This window comes from Haemorhous mexicanus, chromosome 10 (assembly GCF_027477595.1).
Source record: "Haemorhous mexicanus isolate bHaeMex1 chromosome 10, bHaeMex1.pri, whole genome shotgun sequence".
In the NCBI taxonomy this organism is placed as follows: domain Eukaryota; kingdom Metazoa; phylum Chordata; class Aves; order Passeriformes; family Fringillidae; genus Haemorhous; species Haemorhous mexicanus.
The window spans coordinates 19,945,270-19,960,479 of NC_082350.1; positions in this window are offsets into that span (position 1 = coordinate 19,945,270).

Genomic DNA, 15,210 nt, shown 5'->3' on the forward strand with positions numbered 1-15,210 from the left:
TTCATTGCTCTTAATTTTGGGTAGATCCATCACAGAATCATAGAATGTTAAGGGTTGGAAAGGACCCTAAAGAGCATCTCATTCCAACTCCCCTGCCATAGGCAGGGACATTTCCACTATCCCAAGTTGCTCCAAGCTCTGTCTAACCTGGCCTTGGACACTTCAGGCATGGGGCAGCCACAGCTTCTCTGGGCACCCTGTGCCAGGGCCTCACCTTCCTCACAGTCAAGACTAACATTTACCTAGCCTAAATTTACCTTCTTTCAGTTTGTACCCTTTACTCCTTGTCTTATCACTATAGTCACAAACCCTCTTAGGACTGCCCCTGTATCTGAGTTTTCTTAACAACAGAAAAGAAGGGAAACCCACAAGCCAACAGCTTCACATGTCTTCTGTTGGATCAGCTTCCTCAAAGCTCTCACTGTGGAAAAGCAATGGTTACAATGCTTGTCCTTTGCTCAGCAAATTTTTAAAATATATATTTCTAAAAAAATATATTTCTACATATATTAATTAAATTATGCACATATAAAATTAATCTGTAACATTTTATATATAAGAAAAAGTGATCCTCCCTGCTTCATTAGGATTTCTTTTCTAAAAGGTTTTCTTCCAAGTACATCCAGTACCTGCTCTTGCCACACTTCAGCTCTTACAAAGAAACATCAGAATGAAAATGATGTTTTTCCAAATCTACTGCTTCCTAAGCAACTCTGAGTAGCAATAGGGTTGTCTTTTTTTAATCCCTCCTTTGTAGTTGCAGTTTGGGCTTTTAAAAATATCCACAAAAGTACTGAAGTGCCACTGCAGATTTAGAAAAATGCTTTTCCACTACCACCTCATGCATATTTAGAAATGCTTTGCAACTGACTTCTTTTTAAGAAAGAGCTTAAAGAAGCTGTTTTATTTCCCCCATTATGGTGACAGCCTCAGCGAGCGGATGCTGAAATGGAAAGCTCCCAGCACACACAGTGTATTTACAGAGACAGAATTGGGAAGCTTACCAATTACAAAACATTACCAGTGAACCCAAATAACACCATTCAGAGTAACTCAGAGGGTTCCAAACCACTGATAACTATCCTCAGCCCGCAGATAAAATGAAATACACAAGTTGAATGGCATCTTTTTGATCAGGCAAAGCATGAACAGGGTTCCCTCCCCATATCACTGAATCACATGCCTATTTACATTTCTTAACTGCAAACACAGGCAGAAGCACATCACTGTTATGGCACAAACCAGCACAAAGCCCCCAAACAAACAAGAATATGCAGTCATATGAGCTTTCCTGTCCACACACACACAATGATAGTACAGATGGATGCAACCAAATTAAATATTCACAACACAGACTCAGCTTGTACCAGCAGCCTTTTAATTTCAGTTCCACCATCCTGCTGAGGCTCTTCTAAACCATGAGAGCCCATTTTCACCCAGCCCAAGGCATGTGTGTTCTTGCTCCTCACCCTGCTGGCACTGGGGCTCCCTGAGCCAACTGGTCACAGGTCAGATGGATGGCAGAGGCAGAGAACAACTCACTTTCCCTTTCTTGTGCTGCCTTCTGTTGCTTTAGCTCCTTCCTGAGATCCCCACAGAGTCAGCCTAATGCAGGTCTGCACTGGGGGCTGCCTGACTGCAGCAGGGCTGGCCAAGAGCAGCTGCAAGGATGGTGCCTCTTGCCACTGCAAGCTTTCCTCCCTCCCTACCAGCAACAAAGAAACAGAGGCAGGAGTGGGGGACACACATACATCACAAATGTAAATCCTTTTAGCCAAGCATCTCTACAAAATAAACATCAGCCTTGGCTTCCTTAAAGAATTCAAACCTCAAATGACAACTCAGCACCTTTTCTTTAAAAACGTGTAAATGGTCCAAATGTGACCTGCCAAAGTCTACAATTTTTAGAGCAACTGCACCAAGACAGCAGCTATTGCTTCAAGCTGGGATTCAGACATGTGCTGGAATGGTGCATGCAGTCACTGTGTGCACATTCATTCCACTTGCACATGTAAGCACGCTAAGCACGCCTCCAGGGTTTGGATTTGGAAAGCAAGAATGTAAACAGAAACAGTTTTCAAGTATAGCTGGCAGCTTGTGTTTCTGTGTACACTTTAAAATCTGGAAGACTGCCTGGAATAAATAGAATCAATTATGTTCTTCGACAGTAAAAGGACTGTAATTTTAAGGGAATTCTAGAGAGATGTTATTTAAATCAAACTTCAAATGAACACTTCATCACACCTGCAATCCCTGACCTTTCTAAAGCACCTTAAACATTTTTCTCCTGCCAAAAGCTTTGGGACATCTGGACTAGCACAAAACAATCTCTAGTTTTGAGATTCCATTCAAAAAGAATAAACATACATGAGGGAAGACAGCAGGAAGATAAACATGCCTTCCAGAATACTTGCTTCCAGATACACTTAGCATATGAATGTTAATTTATATAGCCTATTTTCTTATAGGCTATATAAATAATATAATCTGATATAGATGGTATAGTTCCTTATTAAGAATATGATATTCCACGTTTAGAAAATTTGGTTTCAGTAAACTATGACAGTTTTATCACTTCACAGACACGGTCTCCATGTCAGGGGGACAATCTAGGGGAAAAATATTGTTGTTCAGTTTAGCAGACATAGCCTGTCACCAGCACAAGTACCTACAGTTACTTTTGAGGCTCTGCAAGAAGTTCTTCCCTCTCTAAAGTACCAACTATCAAGAAATGTAACAAGCATACAAGGGAACAAGAAGTGCACTGTGCAGTAATATTGTATTGAAGTATAAAGTATGGGATGGTCATGCAAAGAGGAACACACATCCCAGTGACTGAGCACTGAACAATCTGCACTGCTGCACACATCAGGCAGTGTTTCAAAACCCATTCAAAAGGACAGACTGAACACTCGATACAATTTTATCAGCCCACGGTTGAAGTTGAATGAGTCATTCAACTGCAAACTGTTACACTTTAATTGAAGGCCATTAGTTTCTCCAGTCACAAGACAAATCCCATTACACTGTTTGTACAGACAGGATGTAGCAATGTTTTATAATATTTTGTGGCATCTTTGGTATCAGAGAACTGCTCATTAGGATCTGTGTCTGGATTTGATTTCTTTTCCAGGCAGAAGTTTCCTTTAGACTCCTAGCATTGCCTTCTATTCATTTAACAGTCCAACAATTTATGATCCTGATTTACTGTGCCCTCATCTGTAGGTTAAATGATTTTCCTGATTCTCTATCACACTGACAGAAGTATCAATTCCAGGTATGACCCCAAATAAGCTTTTATAATGTACTGTGGAATCCTCAAAACAGAAGCTGTGAGTTTGTGCAAATAAAAGAGTTCCTGGAACAAGAACAACACTTTTCAGAATGCAAGGGACATTTCAACCTTTCTAAATGCCAAAATGTTTTATTCTCACCATCAGACAGATCAGGCACTCTAAAACATGAAGAGAACTGGACAGAGTTGTCTGCCTAATTTTGCTGCTGTCCAAACCTGCTGTGTGGTGACAGTAAGACTGCCCCAGACTAGGTATTTTCAGTACTGTCCTTTTGTTCCTGCTGTTTGCCAAGCTGGCACTCTTCCAGAATCCAGGAAGACAAGTACAAAGATGTCTGAAACTGTCCTCCATGAAAGCATTATTATACACAGATTTAACTGGTAAAAATCCTGCTCTGTTCAGAACAGAAACCAGCAGGCTGTGGCACTGCAGGCGTGTCTGATTCATACGTATTGCTGTCGTCCTTGTTTCCCAGAAAACGTGCAGATACCCGGAACTCCTTATCTGATCACAAACAGCAGCCCAGAGGAAGCAAACAGCAGGATTTAACGCTGTCAAAAACATCTTAGCATTTAGTTTCCTTCTGAAAAAGACAAGTATTTCCAAACACTACCAATTTGATTTGCAGTTACCCATTTCTTCCACCCTTCAAAACCAGTGCTGAGTACATTTGCCTTATTCTAAACTGAGCTAAAGACCCCTAAAATTATTGGCAACATCTTTAGAATAATAGCACTGCTGAAATATTGGATCTTTTTTTCCTGTGAATGCAAAAGCTCACTAGAAATTAGTGAAAAGCAATTTCAGTTTAGTTAGATATGAGAATATGGGGTGGCTACATTTCAGAGCTGTTCTCTTTGAAGTTATCTTACATCCAGATCTTTTTTCAGAATGCAATATTCTCCAAGTGACTCTCAGATACTATGAATAAAATTAATGGTGAAGTCATTCTGAAAAAAAGAAGAACTCGCTACAAAGTATTTCCCAAGAGGAACTATGTGTGCTATGTTGCTGCAGGATCAAACAGCTGAAACAAATCCAAGATGATCAGTTTAAAAATGTTTACTATTGCTGGAGTATTTTTTTCCCCTCCAAGTGAACCAAAAGACCTTTGTGAATTCTTATTCTGCAATCCCCTTGCTCGCCCTCCCCCATCCACGCAGGCACAGCGTTTATAGCTTCCCTCACTGTCTGGGAGCCATGAAAACAGGATCACGAGAAAGAACCATTTTCAAGTTGCTGGTGACCTCTAGAACTCCCACTAGGACTGTGCCTTCTCCCTAGGGATCCCATGACATACCAAAGGCAGAATATCTGTCCTAGAACATTTTCTTCCAGCTAAAGGCAGAACTTTTTCTCTTTGTTAAACAAAGAAAAGCCTGGAATTAAATTTTCCTTTTTAGTGCAAAATCATTCAGTAATTCCATCCCTAGCTCCACCTCAAAGGACAGGATTTTGTTATTTATAGAGGACTAGTAGTCATAAAGCACAACAAAGAATTAGAAAAGCAACATATGATCTATTTACACTTCTCATATCTGCTCACTCATTATTTCAGCAATTAGCTTGGCTTGCTGTGTAGCAGGATGAGAATTACCTTTCCACCTCGTTCTGTGCTGCTCCTCCACATTAGGCTGTGAGCTCTGAAGGTCAGTGAGCAGCACCCAAACTCTTTCAAGCTGTTTAAATCAAAAGCTTTAAAGTTTGCCAGAGCAACATGCCATTTTGTACCCATAGAAATAAGGTTTTCCTTTCACTACATATTTTTGCTTAATACTTCATTTCATATGGCTGAAAAACATTGTTTTATGTGAACATCAGGAAGAACAAAAGCCAAAGCACACCACAAAAGCTTACTCTGCTCCTTGCTGCAAATATTAATGGTTTCAACGTCAGCTTTCGCGTGCAGTTCTGCTTTTGGAAATTAGTGCCAGATGATGTAAACAAAAGCTTAATGAAACCAGGTTTGAAGAGTAACAAATGCTGGTTATAAAACTAAAACTAAAAAAAAAAATCCACCTTAAATAATGCTGTTTACTTTTCTTTCCATGTTTCTTCCCATCCTCCCACCTTCCTGGGATATTTGGAATGCAGACAGTAAACAGGATCTTTAAAAACAGGAAGTGCTGGCACACAGACAAGGAACCAGAGCAGAGTTAATCCAGGTGTTCTGTGCTCCAGTCTAGTCTGAACCCCCACCCAACATAAGCAGCTGTGTAGCAGACATGTAATTCAGACCCAGGGCCTTTCCCAGTGTTGGTCTCCCCAGATTTGTCACCTTGGCTTTTAGAAGTAACTGCTGCAGCACGATGAACCTCAGTTGCACTGAAGAAGAGGAAAGATTTCCTCTCCCAACTGTCCCTACCCAGAAAGGCAGGGAAAGAACTGCAATAAAACCCCAGAGGTACTGCAGACCTCACACAGTTACACTTACCTCTCTAACACAAGCAACGGTGTCAGCAGTGTTCAATTATTAATCTACATTCATCTTTACACAGAGTAGTCACTCTGTGAGCCCTTTCTTTACTAAGAAGCAGCTGAAAAAGACATCATCAGACTCAGACTGACTTACAGTATCTTGTTTACTTCCCATGTAACATTTTTTAGGATGCAGTCTGGCAGCAACTTTAAATTGAGATTTCTGTTGTGTTTCTGCTGTACTAAGTTACTCCAGACCCTGAATGTGTAAAACCAGAGAAGCTTTTGCAGTGGCAGTGGATAGCACCATTCTTGCATCTTCACAGATTTTTAATAGTAAGCCTAGAACACTGAACTGGAAACAGAAGTTTCAGTTCTGTAATCCAAATATAAATTAGCTTTCCATTTATGCTATCTTTACAGACTTCTGCAGCCAAATAGTACTTAACAGGAGCATGGGTTTAGTCTGCATGGACTTACTGAATTCACTTAGCAGAAATCATTATCTTTTATTTACTGGCAAACAGAGGATAGCATGCAACTTCATTTTTGTTAGAGGATTTGTAAGGAACCACATGCCTCAGCAAAAGCCATGGAAGTAGGTTGTTTTATTTTTCTCTTTGTTTAAACTCCTCAACTGAAAAACTAAAACAATGCTTTCTCCACTGAGCTACTCCTTAGCTCCCTTTTCAAAACCATTTGTTGAGTGAAGGAAGTTTGTAGCAGAGTTAACACAAAGGCACAACCACTGTAATGAAAAAACTCAATTCTGCAGCTAAATACACTTGTCCTATAAACAGCCGAAACTCACACAGTTCTTAGCAGGTTATCCTATAAAAGACACATGGAATAAGACAGCAGCAAACAAATCCAGTTATGTGCAAACCCTGCCCTGTGGAAAATGTTGTCTACTTCCACACAAGCTACAATCACAACAGGAAAATACCACAGCTTTTCAAGGGTCAGTCACAAATGAAGTCCTACTCCCTATCACTTGTTTGTGATACAGTCAGTGGTGATTAACTAAATATTTATTTGGCAGTAAATGATAACTCTGCTGTGAGGTAAACAGCAACAGTTTTCCATAAAATATTTTCAATGGACCAAGATTGTCCTGCCTACCCCCCACACCAAGTGGGTATAACATTCATCTGCAAAGAATCTGGCAATACTAATTGCTCCAATCAGGCTCCAACTCCCTAAAGGTCACAGATCACATCACTGTATTGCATCTAAGCACATAGGAAAACTGGGCCTAATAAGTGAAACAATACTGTGAGACTAAATTCCTGATTTTGCAAACTTCATGTAAGTTACAAAGAAAACAAAGTTTCTCTGAAACCTCAAGGAGTGTTTATTCTCATTGTAGCTGTTGACTCCGGTTGAACAGCACTTGTCTCTACATTTACAGGTTGGATACCACAGTTGCAATGCTCAAGACATCAATACACTTGCATTTGTGTTCAACAAGTGCAAACAAACATGATCCACTGTGACTGTGTGTCAGTAGGCCTTGCATGCTCCAGCCTGAAGCACAAAACCAGCTCTGGTAAACTGGGACATGGTTCTTTACCATCCTTATCCAAATGGCTATCACTCCTATACATGACTGTTAGAAGCATCTGTCATGATTTCATGTTAAAGTTCCCTGCACAAGTTAGGCTGCAAATGAGATCAAATGCCTGTTCAACAATATCAACATTATTCTGCCACATGAAGTGTATAAGGGAAAGAGGAGAGAGAGAGTGCAAGCAGCAGAGAGAGAGAGTCACCACCATGGATCCTGTGGTGTCCCCTTGGTCCTCCAGTGCCCTGGGCTTCTTCACAGTGATGGCAGAATCCCATGTGGTTCACTCCCAGTCAGTTTTAAACCATCCCTCACGAGAAGCATGAAAAGCTTGTGCGGTTTTTGCTCCTCATTAGCATGAGAGGTGAGAGTAGGCATGGTTTTCCAGATGCTCATTAGCATGAGGCAGAGTGGGAGTGATTTTTGGCTCCTCATTAGCATGAGAGGTGAGAGTGGATGTGGTCTCACCATTGCACATGGTCAGGTCTTATTTTGGTGGTCATTTAGGGTCTGCTCTGCAGGTCATACAAGGCAAACATCCCCCAAAACCAAGTGTCCTCTTTGAGACCCCACTCCTTGGCTTGTGCAGTTACCCACTTGTTCTATAATACACCCTAACAAAGCACTGCTGTGAAAAGCATTGCCCTTGGTCAGAACTGAAACTCTTCATTTTTGTGGCTCATGCAGAGGCAGCTCTGTTGTTTCTGCAACAAGTTTCACCACTGAGCAAGTGTTTAAGGCAGATACTGCAAATGTTATTACCCTTTTCCTTACAGCATCTGCTTTGCAAACCATGTTGTGCAACACAAGCATAGTAAGATGAGGCTACTGAGACATGAAGCTGTGTGTGCTGTGCATCCCTGTTTCCTCTACTTCAAGCTGTAACCCAAATTGTTTCTCTAACAAGGTCAGCGTACCAGCAATTTGTGGTTGATGCATCAGAAAGAAATGGCTAGTGTTTGTCTAAATAGATAATGTTTGTAGTGAACATGAACTTCCAAAGAAGTGACACAAGCTCATCGGTATTTAAGCAGTGACTATCAGCCACTCTCTGCAGAAGTTTAAGGATTTCCCAGCTTCCCAGTTTAGAAAATCAATTTCATATCCAGATTAAATGGTTTGAGACAAACATGCAGCCCACTACTACAATCAGAGCTCTGTAAGAAGGATATATTAAATTGAAAGGCCTTCATTTTAGAAAAGCAAAAAAGATATGGTAGTAATCAGTCACTGCTGTAGAGAGAGCTTTACACAAAAAAGGAAGTATTTTTTAAATATATGGATGGTTCTTTGGAAATATTTCATTAGTGTTTTCTTAGGCGTGTATATTAAAAAACACTGAAATCAGTTTTCAGCCTGGCAAATTTAACTGTGGAATAGAACAGAAGTTCACAAAAGTTTTGGATTTAATTTCCACTCATTAAAAAAACAGCAATTAGGGAAGCGTATCTATCTTGCAAAGCATCTTTTTTGTTGTTTAAATAAATCCCTGCTCACATACCAGGATAACAAGAGACTGGAATCTATAATCATGGTTACACTTCTCATATCACCCTGAAGCTGTTTGTGATACTGCACTATCTGCTGAGATACAATGAAAGCCTGGAAAAGAGGTGATGAAAGAAGACCTGAAGAGCTGGATTACAAAGCACTTTGACAATATATTTAAGAAGAGTTTCCATAATCAGGAATAGGTTTTGCTATCCTTTTCTTCATGTATAAACTCTGCCATTTTATTGCCTGTTGGCTTCTGTTCTCATCTTTATCTCTTGGTGGCAGTTTTTGCCATCTCTCCCAAACTGTCAAAACATTCCAAGCTGGAGCTATCTGAGATCAAGGCAGTGCTGCTGAACAGTGATAACAGCATCAGTGCTTTATCCTCCATTTCAGGGAAGCTGAAGAGGAAGGCAAGTTATTAGAATTTTAGATGTTCAACCTTGGTTGAACATGAGCACAAGAGTTAATCTCTACCTTCTCAAATAAAATGTTAAAATCAATTTAAGCCCTTTCTTTTAACTAGCAATCTCTTATCCAAAACTTCTCATGTAACTGTATAAGTTTATCCTCTCCAATTACAGCATTACAATTTCATTTATTACTATCTTACATTAAAATACAAATTCAATTTATCACAAATCAATCTTTGTAAATAACTTGCTAGACTGGCAGTGGAACTCACAGGCACATCCTCAAGTATACACCACAATCAAGACTATTTCAGATGTCTGGTTGTTGCTTAAAAATAGCTCTTAAACACCAGAGGCTTTCTTGGGACAAGTGCTCTTTTACAATACTTAACACCTTAAAATTGAAGATTTCAGAGGTGACAGCATGAAGATAAAACACAATATATTTATCACTTCCCTCCCACCAGTGGAGACTGCCTTGATAAACTGGTAAGTAGAACTGGTTGTTCAACATCCACAAAGGCAGAAGAGCAATTTTCATGTTATTAGTATCACTTCCACTTTTACTACTAGTCACAGCATTTCCTGATTATTCTGTAAAGAGCTGGGAATATAAATAAAAGAATGAAGACTAAGTGTTATGTTTCAGAGTCTAAGCAGTTTAATGACACCACAGGCATATTTTGGAGTATTTGAAATGCTAGTTTTAACTTCCCTTTTCCCAGAGGAAGTTAGCTCTATCTAGAAACGACTTATGTTAGCACTATTAACTTCCATCTTTCAAACCGTGCCTGTAGTCAAGAGCCAAGTTAAGTGTTTTCCAGATTTAATGAAAAGTATCTTAATGGCACAAGCACTGAAGCTGGATCATAACATTCCTCATCACAGAAAGCGTATTTATTGAGTTTTGTCAGAACTGAAACTGAATAGTTTGAGAAAAAACCAACTCCTCTCCACTCTGCCTGCCCGGTAAATAAGCCTTTACCCCTCAGCTCATTCCTCCTCATTTGCACTTGCATTTCAAGCATTCCATATTTAGTTTGCCAATTTCTTTGCAGAGATCAATCTCCTCACTTTTCCAGCAAGTCAGATGTCAAAGTCCCAAGGTACTGGAAATTTTGTTCTATTAGTTTCAGATCACAGAACAGGCATGTATTTCTACTTATGGCTGATTAGTCTCAGATGAAATGCTGAATGCTGAATACTGAATATTTTCCTTTCAGCAATGTTCAAAGTTTCTTGCATTTCGAAGATTTCGAGAATTTTTTTCTTTGTTGATTGGTGATAGCTAAGAGAAGGAATAAGGTTGCAACAAGGAGTAATTTCTTTATTCAACAATTTAGTGTCCTCTACAAGGATCCACAGCTAAAGAGCTGACAGATAAGGATACTTTTCCAAAACAAAAATTGTAATTTCACTAGAAAAGTCATGTTTTTGAAAGGAGTGGGACCTAATTTAACAGCAAGAGTTAAAAATCAGGAACAGTCTTGGAACATATTGGGCAAGAGTCATTCATCACCATTAACTGCTAGATTAAGTATTGGCAAAAGACTGACTAAGGAGTATGAAAAAAAGAAAAGCAGTGAAGTCTTAATGACAGGTAAGTTTTTTGACATGTTGTACAATCTAGGAGGCAACCATCCAGCTTTCTCTTTTCTGTTGGAGAGAAAATAACCCAAGGGATATTTCTCTGTATTTCTTTCCCTTAGAAAAAGGGTCAGAATATACAGATTTACCACAATAAATGTGACTCAGCTGACTCAAAATTTCAGGGAACTTACAGTCAGCCTTAGTCAATTCAATAAATCTCCTGTGTTCAACAAATATGCTTTGTGGTTCACAACCCTCAAAAGCTACATTTGCAAATGTTTCTTTAAAGAAGGTGTAGGCAAAACTGCCAAGGTTTTTCTGCATAAAAATCCACGAAGGTAAGTTAATTACAGCAAATGTGTTAATGAGTAGACAAAAACCCCAAACAACAAACCGCAGCCTCTTTGGGATTTATCTAACCCTACACTGAAAAGCAACAGGACATGAAACCAGAGATCACTGAACCTAAAGCTGTATGTTTGACACAACTGTTTGTTCTTAAACTCGACTGAAGCAGCCACTTCTATTGCTGCAAGTCAAGCAAAAGCTTCACCAGAGCTCCATCATGTTTCCCATTCAACTTGACAGAGGTAAGCTGCCCTCTTAGAGCTTCATTCTTACATTTCTGGAGCTCAGGTAAGTGAGCACAGTTTTCCAAAGACAGATGATAACCATTCCCAGGGAGTTTCCTTAGCAGACACAATTGACCAGGTGCTTTTATCCCCTGCTTTGCTGGCTTTAAGAACACTGGGAATAGAGAACAGGTGATGATGTCTACTGTCCCTCACATTTCTTCTTTGAAATACAAAGGCCTCTTAGACTGCCTTGCCCAAAACCTGTGCCCAGAATTAACTAGAAAAATACTTTTCTAGAATTCAAGAGTAGATACATCTGATATAAAACAACATATGTGCTAAGTATTGCTTAGACTGAGAAGTCAGATCCAGAATTACATAAACTCAGTCTGCTGCATTTCTATATGACTACAAGTTAACACACAGGATTTATAAAAATGCCTCTTTTCCTTTTTTAAACCAGTTTAATTCCCCCTACCCCCTAGCTGGACTTGGTTTTGTTCTGGATTTTTGGATTGTTTGTTTGATTGATTGTGTGGGTTTGTTTGGATTTTGTTAAAGTTAATACTATACCAGTGCTGCAAGAGCAAAAAAAATAACCCAGCAGTTAATACTCAGAGTATTATTTCTGGTTCATTTAGCACTTCATTAACCATTCAAAAATAGATCTGTAGAACAAATTCAGCTGGGAGGAACCTCTGGAGGTTATCTTGACCAACTCCATAATCAAAACAAATCCCATACATTTGTTGTCCAATTAAATATAGAGAGAAACAAATCCATTCTCTCCACTGCTCCCATTTGGATTAAGATACTACAAAGAGACAATTGTAACAGAATTCTTTGCCATGACACATTCAACTTCAAGAGCAAAAGAAAATTCCCATCCAGTTTTAGCATAAATATTTTTGTGGCCTCCTCTAGTCATAGCTACAGACAGGCATCATCCCCTTGGAGCAGCTGGATGTCTGGTTTTTTATAAGGATGAGACAAAACTCCCACAAGCATGGAATGCAATGCATAAAAAGCTGCAAAACCCCCAAACCTCTGCTCACACTAGAAGCCACATCTGTTGTCCAGTTAGCCAAAGTGCAAATTCTTATTCTTTCCTTCAAGTGCTCCCTTCCAAGCCCATCACACACACAAAAAATGCAGTTATGGCCCACTTTTTCTCAGTGGGGAGGATTTACTAGATCTCACGTATTTTTTCAGTAATTACAAACCAGTAAGTAGTATGACAAAACTTAGTTTTATAATATTATTTGAAGACTAAACTAGAGAGACAAGTTTTTTAGGATTAGTTTTGTCCAGTTATAAATAACAAATCAGTTTGTGCATCAGTATTGAAGTTAAAACAAAGTATCTTAGCTTCCTCTCACCCAAACACAACATTCCTCAAATGCCCTATTAACTACAATCTTTGTTAACCTTCATTAATGCACTCAATTAGGCAAAGCAAAGCTAGATGATACCAGTCTAGAGCTGCTATTATTTCTTGTGTGATTTGGAACTAAAGCATCATCATCCCAATTTCCTCTCCCCCCTAACAGGCAAACAAAACCAATAGCAACAATCTTCCATTTGGAAATGAGTGATATTTGCAAGGTGTTCAGGGTATTCCTGACACCCAGAGAATCTGCACCAGAAATCTCAAAGATTGCATAATGAGCTGATGTTTTGAGTACAAAACATAAGAAAACAGTGTTTGCAGACTGCATGTCAGCCTTAGGCTTGCTGTCTAGTCATTTCTAGAGAGTTTTAACTCAGAAAGAAATTAAAGTTATGATGATCATCAAGGTTGTTCCAAGTTGCATCACACATGAGCAAGCCATTAAAAAGTACACCACACATACAAAAACAGAGGATCTGTGGATCAGGAAATCCATTCCTTATGCCACAACACCTTTTAAAGGTGTTAAAACTTCTTGGGAGGTTACTCAGTTTGTTTTGTGAGACAGCATGAGGGTAAAGCATGAATTTCTTGCTGGTTGGAGAAATTCATATTCTAAAGCTTTGAATAGCTTTTAAAATAAAAAGTTATCCAGGAAAAAGTATCCCCCATTTGCTCACAGAAAGCAGGAATAGCCTGATTATCAGAGGAACAGTTAACTAAGTATTGAACCACTTTATGACTTCCAATAAAGCACAATTGCTTTGTAAACAAATCAGCTACACCCCCTTTCCCAAAGAATATTCCAGAAAGAAAAAAAAAAAAAAGAAACAACCTCCCCCCCAAAAAAACCTCTCAGAGCCATCATTCATGCAGTCAATGCAACAACAGAATAAACTTGTCATTGATACAGAATGACAAACTGGAGCAGCCAATTAAAACACTTTGGCATGGACTTGTAGGCTGGGATTCTCCTGCCCTGAAAAAACACTGTCTCCAGGTTGCTAAGAATGGCACCAAGTTAACACCTAGGAAATGCAGGGCATCTCACCAGTCAGATTCCAACTGCAGCTCTGGACCCGCTGCATTTACTGTCCTAATGAAAAAGTAGAATATTCCACAGATCCCATTGGAATTGTGTGGTTTCATAAATTCCTCTGTGAACATTGTGAGCTTGGTTGATGTGTGCTTCCTCTACATTGGCTAAAATATGCTTCTAAATAAGTAACAACTCTGCAAGTTTTCCAATGCTATTCTTTGAGAATAGAGTTATTTGTTGTGAAGCTTTAAGTTCACATGGGGCTTCATTTTAGAACAGCTTATCCAGTCAGTTCCTCATAGCAGACACATTATTAAATCCCATCACCCTGCATACTGGAATATTCCCAGGAACTAACAAAGTTTACATACAAGAAGTGGACTTTGATTATTACATTGCATTATAGAATTGCAGCATGGAAGCAACAAGTATGAGTACACCTCTATAAACTCACTGTGAGATGGAAGAAACTAAAGAATGAGTCAGATCACGATGGGAAAGTTTCTAACTTTATCCTAGGTGATAAATTTGAACACCTGGTATAGCTCAAAGCAGGGATGTGAAGGTACAAAAAACTAACAAAACAAAAGAGATTTTTTTCTATTAAGTTCTACAAAATCCAGACTCAGGACCCAATTTACCATTGATTTATAAGTTTGCTGCAGAATTAAATCAAGAAAAGCATCATACTCTCTACTGACTACTTTTAAAGTATATGTACTTGCCTCCTGTTTGTTCTGAATAGGTACTGCTTATAAAGTAGTAACCTTAGTTCAATCAGGTCTTTAGTCAAAAAAGAAAATAAATAGACACAAAAATTATAAAAATTAGAGACATATCCATAACAGCTACAGAAGTAATTGGCCTGATATCTTAATAACTTAAGGAATACTGAAAACAGCCACAAAACCCCCAAAGAAAAACAAATGAGCAGTTTGTGTTAGTTTGGCCAAAGTTTTGTTAATATAGAGTGTACCAGAAAGCACACAAATACTGGCAAGAAACAGCAGCTTCATATTTAGCATCAGTACAAACCGATCTCTGGGCAGCACAAAATAGGAAGAAGGTTTTATAGGTTGCAGGGACGAGACACTGCTACTGTCAGCCGAGTGCACCTGGAAGCAGGAGCTCGTGTGCCAGGATCCCCACACACACAAACACACCCATGGGGAGAGGCTCTGCTCCCAGCGGCATCACCCAGCCCCATCCCCGGCACTGCCGGAGCGCACTCACAGCACACAGCTCCACTCCAGGGGTGGAGACACCCACACTGGAAAACAACAAGCCGCTATTCTTCCTCTCCCGGGTCGCGTCCCTGCGAGCACCCCGAGCGCGGGATGCGGCCGGGGAGCTCTGCCGGCCGAGCGCGGCCCCACGGCCCCTCAGCCCCGCGCTGCCGCCCGAGCCCCCTCAGCGAGCGGCGCTCCG